Raw genomic sequence first — 24,934 nt, 5'->3', positions numbered from 1 at the left:
TGCTTTTATATTGTATAGCAAACAATCAGCATACAAACCTCTTCTCCCCTTTCTGTAACAATGCATGACCACAAAAATTAGTGTTAAATCTGAAAATGTTTCTTTTTTAAAATTTTATTTAGAAAATTAAACTTAACAGGGTGACAATGATCAATAAGAGTATATAAGTTTCAGGAAACATTCCTATAACATTTTAACTGTTGGTTATGTTGTCTAGCCATCACCCAAAGTCAAATCATTTTCTGTCACCTTATATTTGTCTCTCTTTATACCTTTCCTCTCACCCCTCCCCCATTTCACTTTCCCCCACATCCCTGTCCCCCTGGTAATCACTTCATTTTTACCCATATTCATAAGTCTCAGCTTTATTTCCCATCTATGTGTAAAAATGGCTTTTTACTTCTCTCAAGATAATATTTTTAGTGGCCATGCCAGCCTTCTGGAATATGCCATTAAGATGACACTTGTCTTCCTTGCTCATGTCCTTATTATCAATTAAAGAAAAAACAACTACCCTTTCCTCTAATTGAAAGGTTCTCAGTGTATCTCCATCACTACATCCTACCTTATATTTTTACTACAAATGTATAGCTATTACCCCCCACCACCACTACCAGGAATTTTCAAGCCCGCAAATTCAATCTTTTTTCTCAATCCACATTTCAAATATGACCTCACTTTCTTCTTCAATAAGCTATACTCCTTGATTAATTACTTCAGCTGAACTCGAAATTGCAAAGAGGTAAAGATGGGGAAGGTGATTGCTTTTCAATCCTTCTGGCTCCATGTAGGGTCTTCTACTGAACTAACAACTCTGGCCCTCTATTCTTCACACATTTTTGCTGGGAAAGAAGAGTGAATTATTTGATTTTAAGAGAAGAAACTGGCTATACTTTCTGCAGCCTCTTACTTTTTGGAAGCCAGTCTATTTAAATAGAGCTTGCATACTCATTTGTTCTTTTTCTTTTGGAAAGAAATCTGTCCTTGAAGGGGATGACCAGAAAGTAGTTAATCACCTGCACCATTGGTCAATAAGCATATCTAACATGCAAATGAGGAATTAGCAATTCTTCTGGTTGTAGAAGGAAAGCCATATTCTATAATCACTGTTCATGGAATTAAGGTGAGATTTTAGTTTTATTATTTATACTCCTGCACCTTATTCTAACTCACAATATACACATCTTTTTTTCTTGCTGCCAATGATTTTTCCTATATATAAATCTCAATTTTTTCTTTCTTAATTGTGGGAAACTTAACACTTCTGAGAGAAATAACATAGATCTCTGCATAGATATAATTATATCTGTACAGCTTTATAAACTCTATCTTAGTCTGACCAGGTGGTGGCGCAATGGATAGAGCGTCGGACTGGGATGCAGAAGACAAAGGTTTGAAACGCCAAGGTTGCTGGCTTCAGTGTGAGATCACTAGCTTGAGCATGGGAACACTGGCTTGAGTTTGGGGTCATAGAAATGGTCACTGTCTTGAACCCAAAGGTCACTAGCTTGAAGCCCAAGGTTCCTGGCTTGAGCCCAGGGTCCCTAGCTTGAGCAAGGTGTCACTCACTCTGCTATAGCTCCCTGGTCAAGGCACATGTGGGAAAGCAGTCAATGAACAACTAAGAAGCTACAACAAAGAATTGATGCTTCTCATTTTTCTCCCTTCCTGTCTTTCTGTTCCTATCTTTCACTCTCTTTGCCTCTTTCTCTTCCTCTGTCATAAATTAATTAATTAATTAGCCTGACCTGTGGTGGCACAGTGGATAAAGCGTCAACCTGGAAATGCTGAGGTTGCCGGTTCGAAACCCGGGGCTTGCCTGGTCAAGGCACATATGGGAGTTGATGCTTCTAGCTCCTCCCCCTTCTCTCTCTCTGTCTCTCCTCTCTGTCTCTCCCTCTCCTCTCTAAAATGAATAAATAAAAAAAAAAAATTAATTAATAAAAATTCTATTTTAGCAAGACAATCAGCACTTAATGAATATGGCTAAGAAAAAGATTTAACAGCCTGAGATCTAAGGCTAACATTTTCCTGGCTTATTTTTGATACAAGACTTTTAAAACTTTGAGCATATTGCTTAAGGTCTTTGTACCTCAGATTGCTCACCTGTAAGTCTAAGATATTATAGTATTTACCTCCTGTTGTAGTAAAGATTGAAGTAACACATGCATAATGCACAAAACAGTACTTGAAAATAAAGTCAGTTATAATCTTGGCTATTATTTTTTTGTGTCATATTCCTTATCCAATTTATCCACAACACATGTCATATACATTCTCTAATCTTACTTGTTTTTATATGTATAATAAAAGGGTTTTTTTGTTTGTTTAAAATGCAGGGTTGACCTTGTTTTGAGGTCTGAGTTGGAGGCCAGTCAGTTCTCCCTGACCAGGTGATTAAGGCCACACTCCAACCACTTCCCTTAGGAGGCTCTCATACTGACAACTATACAGCATCCCTAATTGCTCCTGGGCCAGGTACCAGATGACTGGGGATAGTCTCTGTGCTTCTGAGCCTGATAAATTATTCAAATTAGCCAAATTATGGGAATTTATTGCAATCTAGTTAACCCTACCTCACTTGTCATACATAAACTGCCCCTTACAGTTCCAGCTTCCTGTCCCCCTGTCCCCCAATTATGTGACCCTGTGTGACACCTTTCTCTCATGCACAGCTAGAAGTTACAGAGTTTTGCCTTTAATCTATTGGGACACATAATCTATTGGAGTATCAATGTGTTGTGTCCTCCTATCAAAAGAATCTTTAAATCTTTAAAACAGTAACTTGTCTTACCTCAGGAGAGTGCATATTCCTGTACTGAATGCTAAATGGTTAACTGTCCAGTATAGACCCCTGTAAAGTCTCAGAGGAAAGATGTTTAGGAACACCTTTCTTCCAAGACTGATCTTACCTCTGTGCCCTTAAGCATGTCATCTTTCCTCCCCTAAGGGATTTGATCGACTGATTAGTATGTCTTTTCTTGAGTCCTGAGTCTGTCACACTCTGAAGTTTCCTCACAGTAAATAGCTTATTATATATACTTTGATATTTAAAGAGAAGAAAAAGTTTCCATTAGTCATTGTATCCTCTGACTAGTGATAACTTATCTCTTTTCTAAAAAGCTAAGATCCTTCAAACAATATTTTTTATAAGTTATTCATTGTCTTTCCTTCTTCACTTCAGCTTCTACCCACTAAACTGTGACAATGTTCCCAGCATTGAATTTCCCTTGACAAATATTTCTGTGGTCATCTGTGCTGCTAAATAAATAGATGCCTTTTTTTCTCTTCAAAAATTGTTTTGATTCCATTTTTTCCTTTCCCTCTTCTGATTCTCTTTTTTCTCTGACATTTCTTTCTCCTACATCTTGTGTAAAATTTATCTCAGAATATCTTTTAACTTTGAAATTTCCAGCATCTGGTCTTCTCAAATCTCTGTGTGTTTTCTTTGGGAAACACATCTAATCTGAAGGTTTTAATTCCCACATATAAGAATATATCTCTAAAATTTCTATTGGTCACTTAAACCACTTTTCTGGGTTTTCCAATGAATGTGCAAGAGATTAACATATTTCAACATGCTGAAATTAAATATATTAAATGCATTAAATTTATTTTTCAAAGTTATTTTCTTTTCATGTTTTTATATTTAGAAAATGGGATGGCTTCAATCTCCCTAAGCTCACATCTTTCAAGTAATAAAGTTTTATTAGCTTTACCTTATTCTCATTCCTTTCTGTTCTTGTTCATTCTTCCTCATTTTTTCACCACCATTTTTTTTTGGTTGAGGTTATCACATGAAGCCATGTATGTATTAATTAAGCTAATATCTGCTAATAGCTCTTTTATAAAGAAAGTAAAATTCAAACAGTGACATACAATTTGAAAGATACTTTGAGACACATTTTCTTTTCTTTTAATTTATTGTGTTTACATAGATTGTAGTGTTCCACCAATGTTTCCCCCCCTCCTCCATGTTCCCTTCAACACCCCCATTGCCCCCTCTCAGCACACCGTCCCTTCTTTCCTCCAGGATATTCTTTTCTGCTCTCTGTAATGCTGTGTTATGTATATATAATTTAACCAATTTCTTCCCCTTCTCTGATCCCATCTAATAATCCTCTTTCCCCCTGCCTTCTTTCCTTCTGGTCCTTTGATCCCACCTCTGTCTCTTTCTGTTCCTCAGTTCACATTGTTCATTGGATTTCTCAAATGAGTGAGGTTATATGATATTTTTCTCTCTCTGCCTGGCTTATTTCACTTAATAGCTTCCAGGTCAATCCATGTTGTTGCAAAAGGTAAGATTTCCTTATTTTTCATGGCCCCATAGTATTCCATTGTGTATATGTACCAGAGCTTTTTAATCCACAAGTCCACTGATGGACACTTGGGCTGTTTCCAGATCTTGGCTATTGTAAACAATGTTGCCATAAACATGAGGGTACATTTCTTCTTTTGAATCAGTGATTTGGTATTCTTGGGATATATTTCTAAAAGTGGAATGGCTGGGTCAAAAGGCAGTACTGGAATAATAACAGGCATACAGATCAATGGAACAGAACAGAGAACACTGAAATAAACCCATACCTTTATGGACAATAGATATTTGACAAAGGAGGTAATAGCATACAATGGAGTAAAGACAGCCTCTTTAATAAATGGTGTTGGGAAAATTGGACACCTACCTGCAAAAAAATGAAACTAGATCACTAACTTACACCATTCACAAAAATAAACTTAAAATGGATAAAAGACTTAAATGTAAGCCATAAAACCATAAGCATCTTAGAAGAAAACATAAGCAGTAAGCTCTTCAACATCACTCACAGCAATATATTTGCTGACTTATCTCCACAGGCAAGTGAAATAAAGGACAGGAAAAACAAATGGGATTATATCAAACTAAAAAGCTTTTGCACAGCTAAAGACAATATGAACAAAAGAAAAAGACAAACCAGGCCCTGGCCAGTTGGCTCAGTGGTAGAGTGTCGGCCTAGCATGCAGAAGTCCCCGGTTCAATTCCCGGCCAGGGCACACAGGAGAAGCGCCCATCTGCTCTATGTCTCTCTCTTCCCCTCCCGCAGCCAAGGCTCCATTGGAGCAAAGATGGCCCGGGCACTGAGGATGGCTCCATAGCCTCTGCCTCAGGTGCTAGAGTGGCTCTGGTCGCAACAGAGTGATGCCCCAGATGGGCAGAGCATCACCCCCTGGTGGGAGTGCCAGGTGGATCCCGGTCAGGCGCATGCGGGAGTCTGTCTGACTGCCTCCCCGTTTCCAGCTTCAGAAAAATACACAAAAAAAAAAAAGAAAAGAAAAAGAAAAACCACACAATGAGAGAACATATTAGACAATATGTCTGATAAAGGATTAATTATCAAAATTTATAAAGAACTTGTAAAACTCAACACCAGGAAGACAAACAATCCAATCAAAAAAATTGGTGAAAGAAATGAATAGACACTTCTCCAAAGAGGACATACAGATGGCCAATAGGCAGATGAAAAAATGTTCAACATCACTAATCATTAGAGAAATGCAAATTAAAACCACAATGAGATACCACCTCAAGCCAGTCAGAATGGTGCTCATCAACAAAACAACACATAATAAATGCAGGTGAGGATGTGGAGAAAGGGGAACCCTCCTGCACTGCTGGTGGGAATGCAGACTGGTGCAGCCACTGTGAAAAACAGTATGGAGATTTCTCAAAAAATAAAAAATAGAGACACATTTATTTTTAATTAATCAGTTTATTCACAGTGCTATCCTCATCTCCTGTGTCAGTCTCAAGACCCTTCCTGAATGGAAATTCCTATAATTTCACATCTTTGTCATTGTTCTTACTATTCTTTTTATTGCATTGATCTCCTCCCACGTTCAGCTGAAAAGTTTTATCTTTGTGAACTCAAAACATTTTGAATTTTAATAAAGTTTTCTTTATACAATTTTCCTCAATTCAGAATGTTTTGCTCCTTTTTTGAGCCTTTATTGTATTCTAGACAGTGTATTCTCTTTTTTAAGATTTTATTTATTAATTTTAGAGTGAGGAGAGAGACAGAAAGGGTAAAGGAGGGGAAATAAAAAATATTAACTGGTAGTTGTTGCTTCTCATATCTACCTCTATCAAGAAAGCCAAGGGTTTCAAACTGGCAAACTCAGCATTCCAGGTTGACACTTTATCCACTGCAGCACCACAGGCTAGGCTAGACAGTGTATTTTTGTAATAGCTCTACCACAGTACTAATGAAATTTCACCATATTACATGATTTCTCTTTGGAAAAATGGAATACTTATAACTCACATAATTGGAATGAGCACTAACTAAAGTAATAGGACAAAACAAAATGGAATACTCTAATGACAAAACCCAAGCTGCTTCAAAGAATATATTTTTGAAAGAGACCGGCAATAGCAAAGGAGAAATAAAGAGAGTTAATGATATTGCATCCTTATCGTTCTCCACATACAAGAAAAAAAAACCCAAAATAAATTAAATATTTGAATGTAAGATCTATAACTCCTGGAAGAAAATATAGAGGAAAGTTTTTTAAATTAGTTGCATTTTTTTTTGTATTTCTCTGAAGCTGGAAACGGGGAGAGACAGACAGACTCCTGCATGCGCCCAACCGGGATCCACCGGGCACGCCCACCAGGGGGCGACGCTCTGCCCACCAGGGGGAGATGCTCTGCCCCTCTGGGGCGTCGCACTGCCTGGGGCAGAGGCCAAGGAGCCATCCCCAGTGCCCGGGCCATCTTTGCTCCAATGGAGCCTCGGCTGCGGGAGGGGAAGAGAGAGACAGAGAGGAAGGAGAGGGGGAGGGGTGGAGAAGCAGATGGGCGCCTCTCCTGTGTGCCCTGGCCGGGAATCGAACCAGGGACTTCTGCACGCCAGGCTGACGCTCTACCACTGAGCCAACTGGCCAGGGCCAATTAGTTGCAATTTTGAATTGGTCATCTACAGCATAAACAACAAAGAAAAAATAAATAAGTGAGACTACATCAAACAAAAAATTTTTTCAAAGAAAAAAAAACAACCAAAAGAGCTAAAAGATAACCTGTGGAATGAAAGAGAGTATTTACAAACTATCCATCTCATAAGGGATTAATTTCCAAACTAGGTAGGAAATGTTTAAAATTCAATAAGAAAAAACATATAACATGATAAAAAGCTGGGTAAAAATTTGAATAAACATATCTCCAAAGAAGAAATACAAATAGCTAACCCAGGAGTGAAAAGCAGTGGTAAGATTCAAATAAATTAACAACTGGTTCTCTGCCCTTATGACTGTTTTAAGTAAAAAAAAAAGACAAAAAAAATGATACACCAAAAGGTAATTTATTATTTTATGCACTTAATATTTAAATAGGAACAATAAAAGAGGTACATAAAACTAGATTATGTTACAAGAAAGAGGTAATGAAAATATTATTAATAAAAAATATTAAATAATACCTGACAAAAACCAATAAAACTGTTTTTTAAGATATCTCCATATTGCTTCTTGATTGACATTCTCGCTTGCAATTTTTCTCACCCATGGATGGAATGAACATCACTATGGGAGCTTAGAATACGCTATTATGCAGTTGAACATTAAAAAAGTGTAAGAAATGTAAATTTGTGATTTCCACATTAAATGGCTACCCAGGCATCCACCTTAGAGAGAACCCTGATTACAAGTCCTATTTAAACAACTGGTTCACAGGACTCAACAAAAATTTAGGTATCAATTCTGCCAAACAGGCAAGAACTGGCTAAATCCCACTACTGGTGAAAAAGTAGTCAATATCCCTAATGATCAAAACCACAATAAGATATCACCTCACATTTGTTAGGATGGTTATTATAAAAAAAATAAATAAAGCTAACTGGTGAAGTTATGAGGAATTGGAACTCTTGTACACTGTTGGTGAAAATGTAAAATGTGGCTGCTCCTATAAAAAACAATATAGAGTTTCATCAAAAATTTAAATAGAACTTCCCTATGATTCAGTATTTCTATTTCTGGGATCAAGAAAATCTGATATATACATAAAATGAAGTATGATTTAGCCTTATGAAAGAAGAAAATCTTACCATTTTTAACAATATGGAAGAACCTGGAAGACATTATATAAGTGAAATAAGTCAGCCACAAAAGAATAAATACTTTCTGACCAGGCCACAGCTCAGTGGATAGGGTGTTGGACCGGGACATGGAGAACTTAGATTCAAAACCCTGAAGTCGCCAGTTTGAGCATAGTCTCTCACCAGCTTGAGTGCAGGGTTATTGGCTTTAGCATGGATTTATAGACGTGACCCCAACGTTCCTGGCTTAAGCAAGAGGTCACTTGCTCCGCTAGAGCCTCCCAGTCAAGGCACATATGAGAAAGCAATGAATAACTAAGGTTCCACAATGAAGAACTGATGCTTCTCATCTCTCTCGCTTCCTGTCACTATCTGTCCCTCTCTCTGACTCTCTCTCTCTGTTTCTATCAAAAAAAAAGATAAATACTACATATAATTCCTCTTATATGAAGCAAATAAAATAATCAAAAATTTAGAAGTAGGCAGCAGAATGGAAGTTACCATGAGAAGAACTATAAGAGTTGTTCAATGGGTAGTTGGCTACACAAAATGAGTAAGTTCCAGACATCTGAATTACAACACAGTGCCTTAATTTAACAATAATATATTATATACTTGAAAATTTAAGAGGATAGATCTCATGTTTCATGTTCTTACCACACACACAAAACAGGAAAGGATACAAGGAAACTTTGGAAATGATGTATATGTTTGTAACATGTATTTTATTTATTCATTTAGAGCAGGGATAGTCAACCTTTTATACCTACTGCCCACTTTTGTATCTCTGTTAGTAGTAAAATTTTCTAACCACCCACTGGTTCCACAGTAATGGTGATTTATAAAGTAGGGAAGTAACTTTACTTTATAAAATTTATGAAGCAGAGTTACAGCAAGTTAAAGCATATAATAATATTTACTTACCAAGTACTTTATGTTGGATTTTCACTAACTTTGGAAGAATAAATCTTTATAAAACAACTTACTATAGTTAAATCTATCTTTTTATTTATACTTTGGTTGCTCCACTACAGCCCACCATGAAAACTGGAATGGCCACTAGTGGGCAGTAGGGACCAGGTTGACTACCACTGATTTAGAGAGAGAAAGAGAGATAAGAAGGAGGAGGAGCAGGGGTCATCAACTCCCATATGTACCTTGACCAGGCAAACCCAGATTTTCGAACCAGTGAACTCAGCATTCCAGATTGACGTTTTATCCAAGATGCCACCACAGGTCAGGCATAACATGGAATCTAGTGATGATAACAAAAGTATAAATTATATATACATATGTCTAAACTTAGCAAATTGAATGCAATAATTATGTGCAGTTCTTTGCATACAAATTATACCTCAAAAAATGGGAAAAAGAACTTACCAAGAAGTTATTAAACTTGCACTTTTTTTTCTTATTCCAAATCTGTGCACTTGAATCACCAATTATAAGGAAATAGAAACTTATTGGCATTTACAGTTCATATTTTGAAGTCTATCATATCATAGATAATAATAAGCAAATACTAGAACTATGTAATTACTCTCAATGAAGACTGCAATATAGAAATAAGTCTTTACAGAAATGAGTCTCTGAAATTTGTAAAGGCAATATTAAAGAGATGTACCTCAGTCCACTGGATCTGAGCTTACTGTTGCTCTAAGAGTTCTTGTATCCAGGAAGGGTAACTCATATATAATGATCCTTGAATAAGACTTTCTTTTCTTCTTTGGGTGTAATGTAGGCTCACAAGTCTGAAATTCTGTAAGAAATGATTAAAATTTTATTTTAACTCATATCATACTTGATCAGAAAATTTTCATTAAAACATTAAATAATAGATAAGATGGCTTGAGTTATTTATGCAACCTCTCAGACATATCTACATTTCATTTAATAATAGTACCTTTCTCAATAGATGACTAAATACATTAATTATTGTATATACTTCAAAGGAACCCTGACATATTGAGCACTCTATAAATATTCATTCAAAAACAAAGATTTTCATTTGTTGTGTTTTGTTTGTTTTTGAATATTGGTTCATATAATTTATTTCCTTGTGTATGTATATATTATATATATTTTTTTTATTTTTTTAGTATAATGTACCATGCATTACAGTAGGTACTAGAGGACTTATTCTACACTCTTGATTCTTTGTTTGTTAGGAACTTGCACATTTTATGTTACAGTAAAAACTAAACTAAAATCTCAAATGCCTCTACTATGTAATTAGCATTCACCAAGTAAGCACATAATTTATATCTTGCAAATGCTAAAGTACAATAAAATGTCATTTTATAGAATATTATTATTGCTAAAGATTTCTATAAGAATTCTGAGCCAAAGTGAATAGACTAGCATTGAACCACCCTAAAATAATATATTTAACAATATAGATGTGAGGTAAGTTAATTAAATTAACTAAGCTATACTAACAAACTAAACTAAACTAATAATATTTGAATCTAAACATTAGTTGGAGAGAGACGTCACAGTGATGGCGCGGTAGGAAGCGATACCGAAAATCTCCCCATAAACTCAACAAGTTCTTCAACCAGAAACAGAAAAACCTATCCTTGGAGTCTTCAGATGCTTCACAACACACCTGAAGGTAGGATCGAGCGAAAGATTGGCTAAATATATGGTCAAACTCCGGGGGAAATAAGGAGTAAGAAATGCTCCGCCTTCCTCTCTAATCCAAACAGGATGGCTTTCACTGAGAACTGAGAATATAGAAACTAAGGCGGGCATAGGGAGTGAATAGTTCCAGGCTGCGGTACAAACAGCCAAACCAGGCTGTGGCACAGAGATCCAAGCCTTGGAAAAACCTGGGCAATTCAAGCTAACACGCGCGCGCCAAACCCAGACAAAGAAAGACAAGTGGGGCAGCCATTTTCCGTATCTCCTGGTTGGCGTGGTTAGTGGGCAAGAGATTCCTATGAACACTTCAGGGGTGGGCGCCGCCCGTGCTAACCCACAGAGAAGCAGAGTCAGAGGCCTCTGTGTGGGCAAAAAGCAGCATCTCCTAGGAGCCCCAGCGCCCTGAGGGGACCGGGCACAGGGAGGGAGCTGGAGCCAACTCCAACGGCGGAACTTTTCTGTGCGGGAGGAGGGCTTTCGCGGAGGGAGAGGCGTCCCGCCCGATCCTCATAATCTAGTCAGTGCGCACGCACGCAGAGTGGGCAGGAGATTCCTCCGAACTCCTCAGAGGTGGGCGCCCGTGTTTTCCCTCAGAGGAGCAAAGTCAGAGGCCTGTGAGCGGGCCAGGAGCGGAAGCCCCAGCGCCCTGGGAAAGCCGCACGGGGACAGAGCGAAAGCCAATTCCAACCCAGTAACTTTTCCGTGTGGGCAGAGGGCTTTCTCGGAGTGAGAGGCGTCCGGCCTGAAATTCATAATCTGGTCAGTGCACACACAGGAAGGGTGGACAGGAGATTCCTCTGAACTCCTCAGAGGTGGGCGCCCGTGTTTTTCCCACAGAGGAGCAGGTCTGTGAGCGAGCCAGGAGCGGAATCTCAGGCAGCCCTAGCCCCTTGGGAAAGCTGCACAAGGATAGAGCGAAAGCCAATTCCAAAGCTCGATCTTTTCCGTGTGGGTAGGGATTTCACTTGAAGTGTGACCTGTCTGGTCTGACATCCTGATGGGTGCGCACGGAGAGTGGGCAAGAGATTCCTCCGAACGCCTCAGGAGTGGGCACTCGAGTTATCCCACAGAGGGGCAGAGCCAGAGGTCTTTGAGTGAGAGGAAGCCACGCTTGATTATGCTGACAGGTCTGACTGACTGAGCCTTACTCAGAGCCCTGTGCTTAGTGGGAATAGAGTGGGGAGTTGCCAGCTCTTTGAGACTCTTACTATTCAGGCAGAGGCAGCAGCAACCCCATAGCTGGATTATCAGGCTTCTAATTGTGGAAGGAAAGACTAGGAGAGAGGCTCCAGGAACACTCTCACAGTGAGAGATCCTCTCACTGTTGGAGCCTATAAACACTAATGAACCTCGACTGCCAACGAGACTGAAGCCCAATACATGACATTACCATAGAGAATTATCAACTGCAAACCTCTTCCAGAGCGTGCCACAGGGGCAGAACCCGGGGTACAAAGTCACCGACCAGAAAGACAGAAAAGAAAAAGCAAGACGACAACCTCTCAAAATCAAGAATAATCTGCAGATTTTATAACCTATCCCATTGTATTATATTTGTTCGTCTGTGTCTCTTTTCTTCATTCTTGATTTTTTTTTCTACTCCAATTTGGTCATTTAATTCTCTCTCAGTCTTACTCTCGCCTCTCTTTGAACTACACTACCCATAAGTGTTACATCTCCCATTATCTTTTCTTTCCTCCTCCTTTCTCTCTTTGAGGGTTGCAATCCAAAACCCCTAACTCTCTCTTTCTCTCTCCTCCTTTTTCTTTTTTCTTCTTTAAGTTGTTCCATCTTTTCTCTCTCTCTCTCTCTTTTCTCCCTCTATATTAGTCTCTTCCTCTCTCCTTTACATCTTCTCTCATTCAAACTTCAATAACGAACAAATTATCTTATCTGGGACTCAAACTTAAGTTTGTGGCATTTTGGAGGGTTTTTACTTCACCTTTTAACACATTAGCAGTGCTCCCATCCCTGGCTCTCCATTTTATCTAGTTCTTGTTCCACTAAATACAATAGTAATTTTTTAATTTTCCACCCCTTCTTCCTGTTTCCCTCTTATTCCTCTCATCATAACTCTGAGTCAGCCAACACCTAAAAGCAAATCATTTTATTCTTGACCCAAATTTTTTCCTAATTTGCTTTTTGTGGGTCTATACTGCTCCCCCCTTTTTTATATATAAAAATTTTTTTCTTGTATTTTTTTTCTTTTTTTTCTTTTTCCTTTACCCCTATATTACTTCTCTCCAACTCAGGCCCTCCACTACAGGTATTGTTTGTTCTATTTAGTACAATATAATTCACAGTTCATCAAAAGATTTTCTCAAAAAAGAGGGGAGAGGAAAGGAGAGGAAAAAAGAAGGGGAAGGAATTATTCCATTTTTTCCTCAAATTTTTATCTTATTTTATTTTTCTTTATTTAGTGATTAATTTTTTAAAAAAAAAACCGCACAATTTTTTTATTTTAATTTTTATTTTTTTATCCTTTTATTCCTTATAAAATCTCATTAATACTATCAAGAAAACCACCCTCAGATGCCATTAAAGAAGAGAAAATTGAATATCATGGATACAAAAGAAAGAGAGGTAACACAGAGAGATGAGGAAAAATCTATGGAGAAAAAAATTTAAGATATTGGAAACCTTGGAGTTAAACGACAGAGAATTTAAAATAGAAATTCTAAAAATACTCAGAGATATACAAGAAAACACAGAAAGGCAATTTAGGGAGCTCAGAAAACAATTAGATGAACACAAAGAGTATATCTCCAAGGAAATTGAAACTATAAAAACAAATCAAACAAAGATGAAAAACTCAATTCATGAGCTGAAAAATGAGGTAACAAGCTTAGCTAATAGAACAGGCCAGATAGAAGAAAGGATCAGCAAAATAGAAGACAAGCAACTTGAGGCTCAACAAAGAGAAGAAGAAAGAGATTCAAAAATTTAAAAAACTGAAATAGCCCTACAGGAATTATCTGACTCCATCAAAAAGAATAACATAAGAATAATAGGTATATCAGAGGGAGAAGAGAGAGAAAATAGAATGGAGAACATACTCAAACAAATAATAGATGAGAACTTCCCAAGCCTCTGGAAAGAACTAAAACCTCAAATTCTAGAAGCAAACAGAACTCCAAGTTTTCTTAACCCCAACAAACCTACCTCAAGGCACATCATAATAAAATTGGCACAAACCAACTGCAAAGAAAAAATTCTCAAGGCAGCCAGGGAAAAGAAGAATACAACATTTAAAGGAAGGCCCATTAGATTATCATCAGATTTCTCAACAGAAACTCTACAAGCTAGAAGAGAGTGGACCCCAATATTTAAAGTCTTGAAAGAGAGGAACTTTCAGCCACGAATACTATACCCATCAAAGCTAACCTTCAAATATGAAGGAGAAATAAAAACATTCACAGATACAGAAAAGATGAGAGAATTTATCACCAGAAAATCCCCACTCCAGGAAATACTAAAGGGGGTTCTCCAATCAGATACAAAGAATAAAAAAAAACAACAACAAAGCCACAAGTAAAAGCTCCAAGAAGAACATAACAAAACCAACTTTAAACTGTGACAACAATAAGAAAGAGGGGGAGAGGATGAAGATTAACAGTAGCAAAGTGCGATGGAGGGCAAAAGTACTCACAAAATAGTTCGCTACAATGAACAGGGTAGGGACCCTTTTCATTACTTAATGGTAACCACCATTGAAAAAACCACCACAGAAGCACATGATTTAAAAAAGATAGCAACAGAGGAAAGATGTATGGAACACAACCAAATAAAAACAAAAGATAGAAAAAAGAAAGAGAAGAATCAAACAAGGCACAAAACTAACAGAAAGCAATCTATAAAATGGCAATGAGGAACTCACAAGTGTCAATAATTACACTAAATGTAAACGAATTAAACTCACCAATAAAAAGGCACAGAGTAGCCGAATGGATCAAAAAAGAAAATCCAACTGTATGCTGTCTACAAGAAACTCATCTAAGTAACAAGGATAAAAACAAATTCAAAGTGAAAGGCTGGAAAACAATACTCCAAGCAAATAACATCCACAAAAAAAGCAGGCATAGCAATACTCATATCTGATGATGCTGACTACAAGACAGCAAAAGTACTCAGAGACAAAAATGGCCATTTCATAATGGCTAAGGGGACACTGAATCAAGAAGACATAACAATTCTTAATATATATGCACCAAACCAAGGAGCACCAAAATATATAAGACAGCTACTTATTGACCTTAAAACAAAAACTGACAAAAATACAATCATACTTGGAGACCTCAATACACCACTGACGGCTCTAGATCGGTCATCCAAACAGAGAATCAACAAAGACATAGTGGCCTTAAACAAAACACTAGAACACCTGGATATGATAGACATCTACAGGACATTTCATCCCAAAGTGACTGAGTATACATTTTTCTCCAGTGTACATGGATCATTCTCAAGAATTGACCATATGCTGGGCCACAAAAACAACATCAGCAAATTCAGAAAAATTGAAATTGTACCAAGCATATTTTCTGATCATAAAGCCTTGAAACTAGAATTCAAATGCAAAAAAGAGGGAAAAAATCCCACAAAAATGTGGAAACTAAACAACATACTTTTAAAGAATGAATGGGTCAAAGAAGAAATAAGTGCAGAGATCAAAAGATATATACAGACAAATGAAAATGATAATACGACATATCAGAATCTATGGGATGCAGCAAAAGCAGTGATAAGAGGGAAGTTCATATCACTTCAGGCATATATGAACAAACAAGAGAGAGCCCAAGTGAACCACTTAACTTCACACCTTAAGGAACTAGAAAAAGAAGAACAAAGACAACCCAAAACCAGCCGAAGAAAGGAGATAATAAAAATCAGAGCAGAAATAAATGAAATAGAGAACAGAAAAACTATAGAAAAAATTAATAGAACAAGGAGCTGGTTCTTTGAAAAAATCAACAAAATTGACAAACCCTTGGCAAGACTTACCAAGGAAAAAAGAGAAAGAACTCATATAAACAAAATCCAAAATGAAAGAGGAGAAATCACCACGGACATCGTAGATATACAAAGAATTATTGTAGAATACTATGAAAAACTTTATGCCACTAAATTCAACAACCTAGAAGAAATGGATAAATTCCTAGAACAATACAACCTTCCTAGACTGAGTCAAGAAGAAGCAGAAAGCCTAAACAGACCTATCAGTAGAGAAGAAATAGAAAAAACTATTAAAAACCTCCCCAAAAATAAAAGTCCAGGCCCTGACGGCTTTACCAGCGAATTTTATCAAACATTCAAAGAAGACTTGGTTCCTATTCTACAGAAAGTCTTCCAAAAAATTGAAGAAGAAGCAATACTTCCAAACACATTTTATGAGGCCAACATAACCCTCATACCAAAACTAGGCAAGGATGGCACAAAAAAAGAAAACTACAGACCAATATCTCTAATGAATACAGATGCTAAAATACTAAACAAAATACTAGCAAATCGAATACAACAACATATTAAAAATTAATACATCATGATCAAGTGGGATTCATCCCAGAATCTCAAGGATGGTTCAACATACGTAAAACGGTTAATGTAATACACCATATCAACAAAACAAAGAACAAGAACCACATAATATTATCAATAGATGCAGAAAAAGCTTTTGATAAAATACAACACAATTTTATGTTTAAGACTCTCAAGAAAATGGGTATAGAAGGAAAATATCTCAACATGATAAAGGCCATATATGATAAACCATCAGCTAACATCATACTAAATGGCACAAAACTGAAGGCTTTTCCCCTTAAATCAGGAACAAGACAGGGTTGTCCACTCTCTCCACTCTTATTTAATGTGGTACTAGAGGTTCTTGCCACAGCAATCAGACAAGAAAAAGAAATAAAAGGCATCCATATCGGAAAAGAAGAAGTAAAGGTATCACTTTTTGCAGATGACATGATCCTATACATCGAAAACCCCAAAGAATCCACAAAAAGACTTCTAGAAAAAATAAGCCAATACAGTAAGGTCGCAGGATACAAAATTAACATACAGAAGTCAATAGCCTTTCTATATGCCAACAATGAAACATCTGAGAATGAACTCAAAAGAATAATCCCCTTCACGATTGCAACAAAAAAAATAAAATGCATAGGAATAAACATAACAAAGAATGTAAAGGACTTATACAATGAAAACTATAAACCATTGTTAAGGGAAATCGAAAAAAACATTATGAGATGGAAGAATATACCTTGTTCTTGGTTAGGTAGAATAAATATAATCAAGATGGCCATATTACCCAGAGCTATATACAAATTTAATGCAATTCCCATCAAAATTCCAATGACATTTTTTAAAGAAATGGAGCAAAAAATAATCAGATTTATATGGAACTATAAAAAGCCCCGAATAGCCAAAGCAATCCTAAAGAAAAGGAATGAAGCTGGGGGCATTACAATACCTGACTTCAAACTCTATTATAGGGCCACGACAATCAAAACAACATGGTATTGGCGGAAAAATAGACACTCAGACCAATGGAACAGAAAAGAAAGCCCAGAAATAAAACCACATATATATAGTCAAATAATTTTTGATAAAGGGGCCAACAACACTCAATGGAGAAAAGAAAGCCTCTTCAACAAATGGTGCTGGGAAAACTGGAAAGCCACATGCAAAAGAATGAAGCTGGACTACAGTTTGTCCCCCTGTACTAAAATTAACTCAAAATGGATCAAAGATCTAAACATAAGACCTGAAACAATAAAGTACATAGAAGAAGACATAGGTACCAAACTCATGGACCTGGGCTTTAAAGAGCATTTTATGAATTTGACTCCACAGGCAAGAGAAGTGAAAGCAAAAATTAATGAATGGGACTACATCAGACTAAGAAGATTTTGTTCAGCAAGAGAAATTGATAACAAGATAAACAGACAGCCAACTAATTGGGAAATGATATTTTTAAACACCTGCTCAGATAAGGGCCTAATATCCAAAATTTACAAAGAACTCATAAAACTCAACGACAAACAAACAAACAATCCAATAAAAAAATGGGAAGAGGATATGAACAGACACTTCTCCCAGGAAGAAATACAAATGGCCAACAGATATATGAAAAGATGCTCATCTTCTTTTGTTATTAGAGAAATGCAAATCAAAACTGCAATGAGATACCACCTCACACCTGTTAGACTAGCTATTATTAACAAGACAGGTAATAGCTAATGTTGGAGAGGTTGTGGAGAAAAAGGAACCCTCATCCACTGTTGGTGGGAATGTAAAGTAGTACAACCATTATGGAAGAAAGTATGGTGGTTCCTCAAAAAACTGAAAATAGAACTACCTTATGACCCAGCAATCCCTCTACTGGGTATATACCCCAAAAACTCAGAAACATTGACTTGTAAAGACACATGCAGCCCCATGTTCATTGCAGCATTGTTCACAGTGGCCAGGACATGGAAACAACCAAAAAGCCCATCAATAGATGACTGGATAAAGAAGATGTGGCACATATACACTATGGAATACTACTCAGCCATAAGAAATGATGACATCAGATCATTTATAGCAAAATGGTGGGATCTTGACAACATTATACGGAGTGAAATAAGTAAATCAGAAAAAACCAGGAACTGCATTTTTCCATACGTAGATGGGACATAAAAGTGAGACCAAGAGACATTGATAAGAGTGTGGTGGTTACGGGGGGAGGGGGGAGAGGGAGAGGGAAGGGGGAGGGGGAGGGGCACAAAGAGAACTAGATAGAGGATGACAGGACAATCTGACTTTGGGTGATGGGTATGCAACATAATTGAACTTTAAGATAACCTGGACATATTATCTTTGAATATATGTATCTTGATTTACTGATGTCACCCCATTAAAAATAAATACAATAAAAAAATAAATAAATAAAATAAAAATAAATAAATAAATAAAATAAAAAAAATAAACATTAGTTAATAAAGTTTGGACAAAAAAAAACATTAAACAATTTTCTTGTATTCCTTAAATATTTTCAAAAGATCTTGATAAATTCTCCCTTACCTCTCATTTTTTTCAATACAATATGCATTTAAACTTATATTTAAATTGAGAAAATAATCAATAGATACTCATACTTTGGGATAATATAAAAATGCATTATTGTGACTAACATTGGACTATGTGAAGGAATTCTTTCTAATGTTAGATATGCATGTGGCTATAATGGACAGGGTTAGAAGCCTCAGTGATTGAAGCACTATATGTGTTATCTCAAATAAACTCTGCTCATTCCTAAATTCTTAAGTAGTAGCAAGAATAAACAGTTTGTATTTGCTAGTTAAGATACTTATTCTGAACTCCTTTATTATTTTAATTAGAAGCCTCATTCTAAGCTATTATGGTTACACTTTTGATAATATATTTTATAGATTTTTTCTCTATAAATAATATGGAGAAAGTTATCTGTGGAAGTGCATTTTAAAAGAAAAAAATTCATTATTGATCTTTAATAAAACAACAAAATGCAGAAATTTGAAGGGACTACTAGAAACATTTTAGTTGTTTTGACTATTTTAACCTCAAATTTTTAATAAACTTAGAAGAAATTTTTCTCTTAGAGAAATTTAAATTTACAGCTGAATTTATTATATTAATGGAACTTTGGTGTCTGTCACTCCATGCCCAATAGAATATACTTGGTTCTATTTTACCACTACTAGCTATAATGCTTTCCCAATATTTGAATGCAAAATAAAAACTAATATTTAGGTAGCAGTCCTACTTATCATGATTATAATCCATAATCTTAGAGGATATAAATATAGTTAGATATAAACATATGCTATTATAGGAAGGTAAATAATTTTTTAAAAGTTCAACTACAAATTAGAAAGTTATAGAAGCTACAAAAGTTCAGAGGAAGAATTAATAATTCTGTTGAAAGAGCACAAGGACAATTACATTATGAAAGAGACATTTAACTAGATCTTAAAAGGATGAGTGAATTGCATAGCAAGAGATAGGGAGAAGGTCAATCTAAATAGGACTAATTGGTACACCAGAGTGGTAGCAAACTATTGTGAAATGTGTTGATTTAGACTGACTAGTGTTCAATTATGAGTGGAATAGGTATAAAAGGTAAAGAAGATGGAGTTAAAATAGTAAATTGAGACTCCATCAAGAATCATTGGAGACTAATAGACTAATTATTTTGGGCATAATTTGTGAAGCAATGGAAGGCTTAGAGTTACTTTGAGCAGGGACATAAAATGATTACAGGAGAAATGAAATCATAGAGGTAGCACACAAAGTTGGAATTAGGCATGTCTGTGTTTCAGTACCAACTATGTAAAGGGAAGAAACACAGCCTCAATTCCCTCATCTCTTAAGCTGACTGGTAAATTACACTTTGGAGATTGTTGTAAAAATTGAGTGAAATCATGTGTGTGTGTGTGACCTTAATGCCAGCTCGACAGATAGTAGATGTCAATCAATAGTAGTTAACCTAAAATCCAGCACTGTGAGGAATAGATTAGTCTTTAAAGAGACTTAATTCTGGGATAATAGATTGTTAATTAATATTCACTAGAGTTAACAATTCTGATTAAAATTATTGCAGTGGGATTGGCAAGTGGGATATGATAAAAGGAATACTATAAGACCACAGATGGACCACTACCTAGAAGATGAAATGTCTCTATGAAAATTATGAAAGGAAACAGGAGATAATACCAGTATTTTGAAATTTCTGGCTTGGAAAATTTTCTGTCATCCAAAGATAAGAAATTCAAAAAGAGAAATAGATTTTGGGAGTAGATGATTTAGTTTATACCTGCTTATCTTGAAGTTGATTTTATGGTGTCAGTGAGATGCCGAGGTAGCAGTGGAGAAGCTGGAACTTATGAGAAAGGGCAAACTCAGGCTGACTGTAGAGCAGCTGCTGTGAGAGTCAGAAGTCAGAAGTTCCAGTTCTGTTTTATGGTTTTCGTGACCTCTTAAAAAGTCTCATCAAGGCTCCATCTTAAGACCATTTTATTTATTTATTTATTTATTTATTTATTTATTCATTCATTCATTCATTTTTAGAGAGGAGAGAGAGAGAGAGAGAGAGAGAAAGAGAGAGAGAGAGAGAGAGAGAGAGAGGAGGGAGGAGCAGGAAGCATCAACTCCCATATATGCCTTGACCAGACAAGTGCAGGGTTTTGAACCGGCGACCTCAGTGTTCCCAGGTCGACACTTTATCCACTGCTCCACCAGAGGTCAGGCAAGGCTCCATCTTATTTACTTAAGAAATATTAATTTTTTTAGATTATTATTGCAAAAGTGAATAATATATAGCATATTGAAAGCTTTGTGTTACTTAAAATGCAATATTTAAACATACAAACCTTAAATAATTATTAAACTTTTAGAATGATACAGATGCACAAAAATAAAGGACTTGGGGCACAAAAAACATAGGTAATATGTCAAAGACCTCCTAATGACCAAGTGCTAAGGATGGGGTTGACACTCAGGCAGGGCAGACTTGAGAGGACACACACTAATTACTACTATACTTTTGCTGTCAAGTTATAAATTAATGACTTTGTCATTAAAGAGAATGTGTTTTACCTAAATGTGTCTTTTTTTATCACTTTGAAACACTCAGCATATTTGTTCATTGCAATGGCACAATAAATGTTTGATGAAGTCATTATTGGTCTATGTTGAGATGCTATATAAAGCCCTAAAGAAAAGAATCAAGCGTGTCAAATGACTTCAGAGACCTGAAGAGAAGAGAACAGAGAGAAGAGGGGAAGGACAGGAGAGGGGAGAAAGTTAGGAATAAAATCTGAAAAGTAAAAACATCAGATGTCCAGGAAGTGAAAAATAAACCATAGAAGCGAATAGAGATGGGATTTAAAAGAAGATGATAAGAAATATGAAACTGGATTGAAGGGAATGCAAAGAAGGAAAGAGTTTCTAAAAAAGGCAGAGATGTCAAAAAATATTATTAAGCTCTGTGGTGGGTCTTCAATGGAGAGGCTCAACCAATTTAACATTTGAACCACAGTCAGTATTAGTAGAGATTTGTTTTCCTAATCTTCATGCCAGGGAAATCTACCTAGTAACACTCCTGTCCTCCTTTTTTACCCCTTGTTCACTTTTTCCCAATGAAAGCAAGAATGATTATGTGACTTGGAATTTAAGAGTAAAAATCATGTTCAGTTTAGCCCATTCCTGATCTGTTTTTCTTATCTAAGCAACATAGCTGCCACTATACAAAAAGCCTGCATTTGCCCATTTGCATCAGTAACTGTATATATGTTTCAGTGGTTTAATATTAGGAAGCCCATTGAGACAGCTTCTCCTAGGCCATGGTCTCCACTGTAGGGATAGCATTGATTTTTAATCTCTGTCTGATTCTTGTGCTCATGTCTGATTGATCCTAACTCAGGCATAGAAAAGAGAGTTCAGAGTTAAGAGTTCATGTTTTACTGGTTAGATATTTTAGCTCCCTCCAAGTATCTGCTAGCCTATTTCCCTAAGAAAGCTACTGTTATTTATCTAATTTCTTATTTCTCACTTTCTGATTATAACACTTGTACCTCTCTAAAAGTAGCTGACCTATGGAAGAGTAGTTAATTGACAAAGCTAGGTCAGGACTGAAGTCTTACCTTCACCCTATAATGGAGATTCATAGTTTGTAGTGAACTATCTAGGTCTAAAAATATCCATAGAGCCAGGTTGAAATGATGTAGCTAGTGGAAGGACTAAAGCTGTAAAGAAATTTAATGCCTGAAGACTGATAGTGGGAATGAAAAGTTAGAAAATCAAATATGCAGAAGCAGGTCTTAAAATAGATCAGTAACATATCTGAGGTCCATAAAAAAACCAAAAACAGTCATGGGTTGTGAAACAGAGGATAGAGTCTATAAATACCTTTAAAAGTCCTTTTCAAACTTGAATATACTGCATGGCCGAGGCATGTAGTCTAAGATTAAAATTTTCAATTCATTCCCCATTGTTTATGCATTCTCCAAAGCATTCTAAAATTCACTCAGAGAATTAGGAGATATTTGAGAAATGTGTTATGAAAAGATGTAGAAATTGAAACTAGCAGATGAAGAAGTTGGAGGTGAGAGCACAGAGAGAAAATATGGGTTATTTCTCCCTAAATTTGGATGTTAGTAGAGAGATAGAAGATATAGAATTAAGAGAATTTTATCTTTAAGAAAATATGACACACATACAGAATGATGCACTAACCATATATGTGCAGCTCAATGAATGATCTAAATATAATAAATACTGCCAGGTCAAGAAATATAGTATATTCAGACCGCAGAAGTCCCTTTATGTTCTCTAGCAATCACTAATGCTTCATTTTTCTTCAAAGGTAACAACTATCCTTACTTCTGTAAAAATTGTTTAGTTAAAGCAATTCTAATGTCACAGGAAACGAAATTACAAGTGTATTTATTTTTGGCTAGTCTAGTTTAACATTACTTAATCATGGCTGTGCTGCTGCAGTTCAATAATTATCATTGCTGCATAGAACTCTATTATATGAGTGCATACTATAAAGTATTTTCCAGTTTATTGGTAATAGACATTTCTGTTAGAATGGAGTGATTAATCTATCAGAATGGTTAAATATATTTCTTGGTGCACATACAGATGCATTTTTTTTTCTTTTTATTTTTTTTAGTGTGTGTGTGAGAGAGACAGACAAGAAAGGAGAGAGATGAGAAGCATCTCTTATAGTTGTAGCACCTTAGTTGTTCACTGAATTGCTTTCTCATATGTCCCTTTACTGGGGGCTCCAGCCAAGCCATTGACCCCTTGCTCAAGCCAGCAACTTTGGGCTTCAAGCCAGTGACAATAGGGCCATATATACAATCCCACACACAAGCTGGCCACGCCATTCTCAAGCTAGGGAGTCTGCATTTAATTTGGCAACCTCTGGGTTTCAAACCTGGGTCCTCAGAGTCTCAGGCAGATGCTCTGTGCACTGTGCCCTGCCTGGTCAAGCTATAGATGTATATCTGTTGGACATATCTAGAAATGAAATTTTAGGTCACTGGTATGAATAGGTTCAACAATAGAAAAAAAGTCTAATTTCTTTTTGTTTTACAGAGAGATGTACCAATTAAGTATCAAGAGTAAACAAGTTCCAGTGATTCTCCATGAAATGACTCCCTTCATGTTAATTCTGTAAGTATTATTATTATTGTTTTTTTGTGTTTTTCTGAAGTGAGAAGCCAGAAGGCAGAGAGACAGACTTCCACACACACCATACCAGGATCCACTCAGCATGCCCACTAGAGGGCAATGCTCTGCCCATCTGTAGCGTGTCTCTGTTGCAACTGGAGCCATTGTAGTGCCTGAGGCAGAGGCCCTGGAGCCATCCTCAGTGCCCAAACCAACTTTGCTCCAATGGAGCCTTGGCTGAGGGAAAGGAAAAGAGAGAGAGAGAGAGAGGAGAATGGGAAGGATGGAGAAGGATATGGCTGCTTCTCCTCTGTGCCCTGACCAGGAATCAAACCCGAGACTTCTATATGCTGGGCAGACGCTCTACCACTGACCCAACAGGCCAGGCCAAATTCTGTAATTATTAACATACATATCTCTGTATACTATTTTTTGAAACTTTGAAGGATATTTGCAGACATCATTATGACATCCTGCTATACAAGCAAAATATCCTTATCACACATCTAATAAAATTAACATTAATTTCATAATATTATTAACATCAGTTCATATTTAGTTCTCATCAAATTTCTTACAAGTGAATTTTAGAGTGTTTTGAATAAGAATCCAGTCAAAGCTGATGCATTCATTTTTGCTTTCATGCCCAAAGTTTTCTTTTATCCCACTGAGTATAGATTTTTGGGTTGAAAATTTCTTTTTAAACTACTTTTAAGGTATGAAACCAATGTTTTATGATTTCTATTTTTTCTTGCTTAAACTGAGAAGTCATTTGTATTGTTGGGCCTTTGTTATTCATCATTCTCTGTTCTCAGGATTGTCCTTTTATCTGTTTCTCATCGATGTAACTATAATGTACAAAGGTATGATGTCATTTTTTTGTGACTGAGACGGAGAGAGGGACAGACAGGGACAGACAGACAGTAAGGGAGAGAGATGAGAAGCATCAATTCTCTATTGTAGCACCCTAGTTTTTCATTGACTGCTTTCTCACATGTGCCTTGACCATGGGGCTA

Source organism: Saccopteryx bilineata, chromosome 2 (genome assembly GCF_036850765.1).
Source record: "Saccopteryx bilineata isolate mSacBil1 chromosome 2, mSacBil1_pri_phased_curated, whole genome shotgun sequence".
In the NCBI taxonomy this organism is placed as follows: domain Eukaryota; kingdom Metazoa; phylum Chordata; class Mammalia; order Chiroptera; family Emballonuridae; genus Saccopteryx; species Saccopteryx bilineata.
Note: the sequence above shows the minus strand (reverse complement) of the source record.